Below are 6,995 nucleotides of genomic sequence, written 5' to 3'. Positions count from 1 at the left end.
TATTCCCCTATAAACCCACAACCCGCTACAGAATTACATAACGCAATTATTTAAAAAACTAATTCCATTTAATAAAATATTTTATAACATTAATACACACTTTTCACACATATTATTACATAAAAATACACTATAAAATATTATATATTATTAAAAATTCGATATTTTTGCTATCTATATTTTAAACAGTCGATATTACTTCACTTACCTGAAAAACGATATTTTTGTAGTCGATATTATGTCCAGTCGATATTTTGTCCAGTCTATATTTAAAACTCGATATTATGTCCAGTCGATATTTTGGAGTCGATATTTTGTCTGTTTACCATCTTGGCGTGTAACTCCCTTGCCCTGACTAGAGTGGTGGTTTTTGCCTGGCTTTGGCGCAAGCCTTAGCCAACCAGATATCCCATTTCTAACAGGGACGTTATAGTTAGAAATTAGCATTTAAAAAACCTTTGAAATGCACTCAAAAAAACATAGGTATTAGGGACGTTATAGTTAGAAATTAGCATTGAAAAAAACCTTTGAAATTCACTCAAAAAACATAGGTTTCAGGGACGTTTTAGTCAGAAATTAGCATTTAAAAGACCTTACAAATTCACTGAAAAAAACCACAGGTTTCAGGGAGGTTATAGTTAGTTGGACATTTCACTCATACAAAACCAGAGAAGTGTCCATTATAGTTAGTTGAGCAAACTATAACTTGTGTCCCCGTGATGCACTGCTGATGACATCACATATTACATCATTCATGAAATGGTCAGTGACATCACTGATGACATCACTGAAAACATCATCCACGTGATAATCTGATGCACCTCCTCACACCCTAATATACCATTTGATACACCCACTCTAAAATACTGACTAACATTTTCAAAACCATGGACACACCAATACTAGTTACTACATACCCACTCACTGATTCCTAGGTCTACACACACATCCACTCATTCACCCATACAGTCCCTCATACATGCGGTCACTCTTCAGTACAGACCTATGATATGCACTCATCTACCTACACAGACACTCACACACTGCCACTCATCCATAGACTTACTTACACACCTAGTCAGTCATGCAAAGAATGAAGCACATTTCTTTTTACTCACCTATACAGTTATACACACACCACCATATACATATTCTAACACATACTTCCTCTCTTATTCAAACACTGATGCAAGCACACGCTCATCCATACAGCCACTCTCACATTCAGTCACTCTCACATATAGTCATTTATATAATCCAAAACTTACATATACTGCATTTCATATATGTAGTTACTCACACATGTACCACTGAGACATCGCTTCACTCACCAACACACCCACTCACACATCTATTCACAGAGTCACACACCCCTCACCCACCCACACAGACACTCAGGCACCCATACAGATACTCAGACAGCCAATCAATAACCCATATAGACACTCATGTAGTCACGGGTGCGCGACTCCCATAAAATGTTTATCTTTTAAAAGTAAATATATATAACTTTAATATGTGGATTAAAGGAAGAGATTATCTAAACCTAATAGAAAAATCATATATTTCTAATTGGAATAAAGTTCTATTATTGTTAAATATATTTTTCTGAAATCGCGCTGGGTGCCTGCTGGATGCGCGCCCAGTGTGCAAACCCCATTCGATTTGAAAAGAAAGCACCTTATTGGTTTACAAGGTTTTGTTTCTAGAATGTGAAGGACCCCTACCCTTTTTTCATTCCTTCATCTACATCCTAGGAGGCAAACCTGTTGTGTTTGCTAGCTACCTTGTACCTTTTTTAGGGGGGTTTTCATCTAAAATATGGCTTCTTCAACTGCTGCCAACCTGGTAACAGAGGAAGAAGAAGAGTTTCAGGAACAACTAAAAAAGAACAAATCTATTATTTGGACCTTCTTCACAATTCCTGAAGGGGAAAAGAAGGTCAATGCTGGAAAAGTAAGCTGCACTCTATGCCTGAGAGTGCTCTCATGCGGAAGCGAAAAATAATATTCCTATGGCACTTCCAGCATGCTCAAACATCTCCAGACACTACATCCTCGGCATCTGGCCTGCAAAAATCCTTGTCGCGCCCAGGAATCTGCAAAGCATGATTACCAGGCTGCTGGACCAAGCACCTCTGGAGTAAACTGTGAACCTGACATCTGTCCTCAGTTCGCTAATCATAGACAACTTTGCATCAAGTGCAACGCTGTAGTGTGTTTGGGTGAGCAGTCTGTTGATGCTGTGGTTTCTGCTGCAAGCCAGAAATCACACATTTAAATTTTTGGGGTTGCATTTTTTCCTGCAATGACTACTTAATTGCAAAGTTGGACACTTTGTTCTGTTTTTTTCCATTTTTTTAAAACCACCCAAAAAAATTACAAAATAGTTAAAAAACATAAAAAAATTATAAAATTGAAAAAAGAAGAAAAAAACGGTTCTGTTCAGAACCTCCTATTCTGTTTAAAAAAGAGCAATATGTGTATGGTACTGCCTGGATGATTGCATGGGTACATATGTAGAGCTTGAGTAATTTAAAGAGTGCATGATTTGTGCATAAGTTATTGTATGAGCGCATCACTAGTGTGTGTGTGATTGGATGAGTGCATTGGTAGTTACTGGGTGATTCCATGAGTACATGGGTAGTCCCTATGTGATTGGACAAGTATGGGTTATACCTGGCTGATTTCATGAGTGTATGGATTGTTCCTGGTGATTGGACAAGTGTATGGGTAATGCCTGGCTGATTGTATGAGTGCATGGGTAGTGCCTGCCTGAATGCATGAGTGCATAGAAAATGTGTGGTGATTGCATGAGTGCATGAGTAGTGCCTGCATGACTGGACGAGCACATGAGTAATACTTGAGTGGATGCATGGGTAGTGCATAGAGAATTGTGGCAGTGCATGTGTTAGTGACTGGGTCATTGCATGACTCCTGAGTGGATGATTAAAGTACTGCAAGGAGAATGCATGGTGAGTTTTTAAGTGCCTGTATATTGGCAGAGTGTTTGGATTAGTACATGGTAGTTCCTGGATGACTGGAGGAATGCACAGTGAGTGACAGGGTGATTGTTGTACTGCATGGATCCTACCAGGGGAATTGAAGGAGCAAATGAGAAGTGTGTAGGTGGCTCGAGGACTGTATGGGTAGTACACAGGGATTGTAGCAGTGCATGTGTTAGTGCCTGGACCATTGCATGAGTACATGGTTAGTGACTGGATATTTAGAGTACTGCAAGGAGAGTGCATGGTGAATTTATAAGTACTTGGGTTTTGGTGCAGTGATTGGATAAGCACATAGGATTGGATGGGTGATTAGAGGACTGCATATGGAGTACCAGGGAGATTACTAGACTGCATAGGTAGTCCTCAAGAGATTGCAGCAGTGCATGTATGAGTGATTGGGTCATTGCATAACTACATGGGTACTGTGTGGATGATTAGGTTCCTGCAAGGAGAGTGCATAGTGAATTTATAAGTGCTTGGGTATTGGTGGAGTACTTGGATTACTACATGCGAGTGGCCGGGTGACTGCAGAAGTGAACATGAAGTGACAGGGTGATTGCAGGACTGCATGGGTACTACCAGAGGAATTAAAAGAGTGAATGACAAATGTGTAGGTGGTTAGAGGACTGCATGGATAGTACACATGGATTGTAGCAGTGCATGTGTTAGTATCCATTAGACCTTGCACCATTGGCGTGGGTCACCCTTCCATTTTTTTATTTTGCCTCCACTGTGTTTGCTGGTGTTAGATGCTCTAGGCACTGTGCCACTGCCATTCATTGTCACAGCACAAATGCTCCTTATTGTAAATTGGCTGTATGAATTGGTATAATCCTAACTTACCCAAGGAATATGATAGGAAAGTCGAATTTAGTATGCCTGAGCTCCGAATATTAAAGTGCAACTTTTTGTGAAGATTGTTTTTAAATTCTGTGTTTGAAAATACCACTTTTAGGTAGTAGGTATATTCTTGCCTAAGCCTTCCAGTGTGATCTGCTGTAATGTGTATTGGCTGTCTTGTTTTGGAGGGTCACCTGGATTGAATAGAGAGATCTGCAGGTGAAATATGGGAAGGGGTGACCCTTTGATCTGAGCTGGGCTGCGCCTGGCAAGGTCAATGATGGGTCTACTTCCCACTGTGCGTCTGATGGCAGACCCCCGCTTTCTGAAAGGCAGGATACAGCCTTGTAAACAAAGTGCTCCAGGACGACACCAAACTGGTTCTGGCTGGGTTCAGAGATTTGTGACTTTTTGAGAACAATGACTTTTTGGGGTATAAAGATCTGTGCTGAAACCCCTACAGGGTGTGTTACTTCTGGATGTCAAGACAAACCTCTGTCTATGTAACTAAGGAGAAAGGACTTTGAAACTTTCATCCATCTTGCTGAAGCAACTACCCAAGGGCATGATTTGAGCTTGCCTCCTGCTGAAGTCTCAGGGATATTAGACTTCACCCATCAGCCGCCCGGATTTCTATTTGAGAGGAATTCTACTCACAGGTGAGGCCTTTGTTGAGAATTCCAGAGCTTTTGGTTTTACTGCGGGGAACGTGGGCTGAAATTCATCACATCGCTATTGTGGGCTGCCGCAGCTGTGGAGCTGTTGCCGCTGAAAGCCCACATTTGCCTCTGTTACCAAAGTCATTGTGATCCCTATTGTAGGCCGCCGCAGCTGAGGAGCTGCTGCTGCTGAAAGCCCGCATTTGCCTGTGTTAGCAAAGTCATTGTGATCGCTATTGTGGGCTGTTGTAGCTGAGGAGCAGTGCCGCTGAGTGCCCGCATTTGCGGTCCTGCGAGAATCATCACTATTGATATTGTGGGCCACTGCAGCTGAGGAGCTGTGCCAATGAGTGCCCGTATTTGCCATCCTACGAGAATCATTGCAATCGCTATTGTGGGCCGTTGCAGCCGAGAAGCTGTGCCACTGAGTGCCCCGCTAGTCACCCATTCGAGGATCTTGTTATCACCTGTGTGCGCCGTTGGGTGCCCGCCTTTAAGCCCCGTCCCAGGACTATCGTGAGTGCACGCCACGGACCACTACAGCTGAAAGCTGTGGCCGCTGTGAGTCCACCTGTCATCACTGCGGCTTCCTTGTGAGGCTGCGTGCGTGCCTCCTTTAAATCCCAGGTACATTGTGCAACACTGGGTCGCGTGGACCCCGGCTTCGAACTAAGTTTGTCTCACACACTTTTTGAGTGCCTTTATTGCTTTGAAGTGTATTTGTAATTATGTGCATTGTGGCCTCTTGAGCGCTTTCAAGCCTCGTGTTCAGTTTATATAAATATAACTATTTTTCTATAACTGCTTGTGGTGTCCGTTTGTAGCATCTGCCCAGCGATATTGTGTATGGTCCTAAATGCTTCACACACTGCCTCTGAGATAGGCCTGTCTGCTCATGCTACGTTACCACAGGGTTGAGCAGGGGTTATCAAAGGGTGTAGCCCCTTTACTCTGACTCAGGAAGAATGATCCCTATTTGGACCTCGGCGCCAGCCACCGCCAACTAGAGAACCACATTGGTGGTCAGCGGTGTGGATCAGGACTTGCATTTATGATCCACATACAATGACTGGTGTACGCTACTAGTGAGTATAGGCCTGGACGCAACCACTTACGGTTTGATTTTGTTCTATTGTTGATTGTAATTGCCAGTTATGTCTACAATGGGTAGGCTAACGTCCAACGTTTCAGAGGATCTCATCTTTGAGGAAGACAGGTTAGAAACCTACACTGGCAAACAGATAAAGTATTTTTGCAAGCGATTTACAATCTCTGTTTGTTGCAGGTCTCTCTAGGAAGGAGGAGTATCATAAGGCCCTTATGGCTTGGTTAGAAGCGAGTGAGTCCGCTAGGGATGAGGGAGAGAATGCTGGAGGGCAGCAGGATGAGGAAGTGGATTTACTGAGAGGTAAAACACTTTCCAATCCAGTTACTAGTTTGTCCTCAAAGGATCTGTCTCCAGAGGAGATGGAGGACAGGGAGAGAGATAGGAGGCATAGTTTGGGGATGGACAAATTAGAAGGTCAGAATGACCTAGAGAGTAAAAAGTTGAATATTTAGAATAACAGGTTGGCATTTGAACTTGAGAAAATGAAAGTTGAGCATCAAAGAGTATTGAGGGAGTTTGAGATCAAGGGTAAATGTTTAGAGCTCTCCCACTCTGGTGGTAGCATACAGTTAGTACCTACAGAGAGTAGAGTTTACATCCCGATGGATGTCATCAAAGATTTCCATATGAGTGAGACTATTGGGCAATGGTTTGCTGCATATGAATTAGCCATGGTGTCCCACCGGGTGTCTGAGACGGATTGGGGAGCGGGATTTGTGGGGACGCTTTGTGAGTGATGGGAGGGTTACCCTGTTAGATCTGCCTCAAGAGAGCAGGATGGTGTCTGCCGATATGAAAGAGGCCTTTTATAACGCAATGTGGTTTGACCCCAGAAATGTGCAGGCAGAGATTTAGAACCTGTAAGAAGTTAGAGGGTACCACTTGAGTTGAATATGTGTCTTTGTTTTGCAGGGCGATGGATAGCTGGGTAAAAAGTAGCAAAGTGGAAACTTTTGAGCAATTGTATGATTTGTTTGCATGAGAGCATTTATCTAGTAACTGTTTTCCAGAGCTATGCCAGCTCCTTATTGACAGCAAGCTAACTAACCCTAGGAAGTTTGTTATGGAGGCGGACCGCTGGGTGAGCACCCATGTTCGCAAGGGTCCTGTGGGAGACTTCGCCAAAGGTGGGCATGGTCCCCAGCAGAGAAGTGGGTGGACATGGGTAAACAGAGGGAGTTCCAGAGAGGGTCCTCAAAGTAATTCCCAAGGGAACCAATGAGTGGTGTCCCAGCCTCCCCCTGAAAGACGCCAGTGCTCCCGACATGTAGGCCTGTCTAGAGGGGGCCTCTTACTTGTTTTAAGTGTTCTCAAGTGGGCCACTGGTATTACGATCCCCAGTGTCCCCAGAGGTACTCCAAAGCAAATTGCTAATGTAGCC

This window comes from Lissotriton vulgaris, chromosome 1_2 (genome assembly GCF_964263255.1).
Source record: "Lissotriton vulgaris chromosome 1_2, aLisVul1.2, whole genome shotgun sequence".
In the NCBI taxonomy this organism is placed as follows: Eukaryota; Metazoa; Chordata; class Amphibia; order Caudata; family Salamandridae; genus Lissotriton; species Lissotriton vulgaris.
This window is presented reverse-complemented; position numbering follows the sequence as displayed.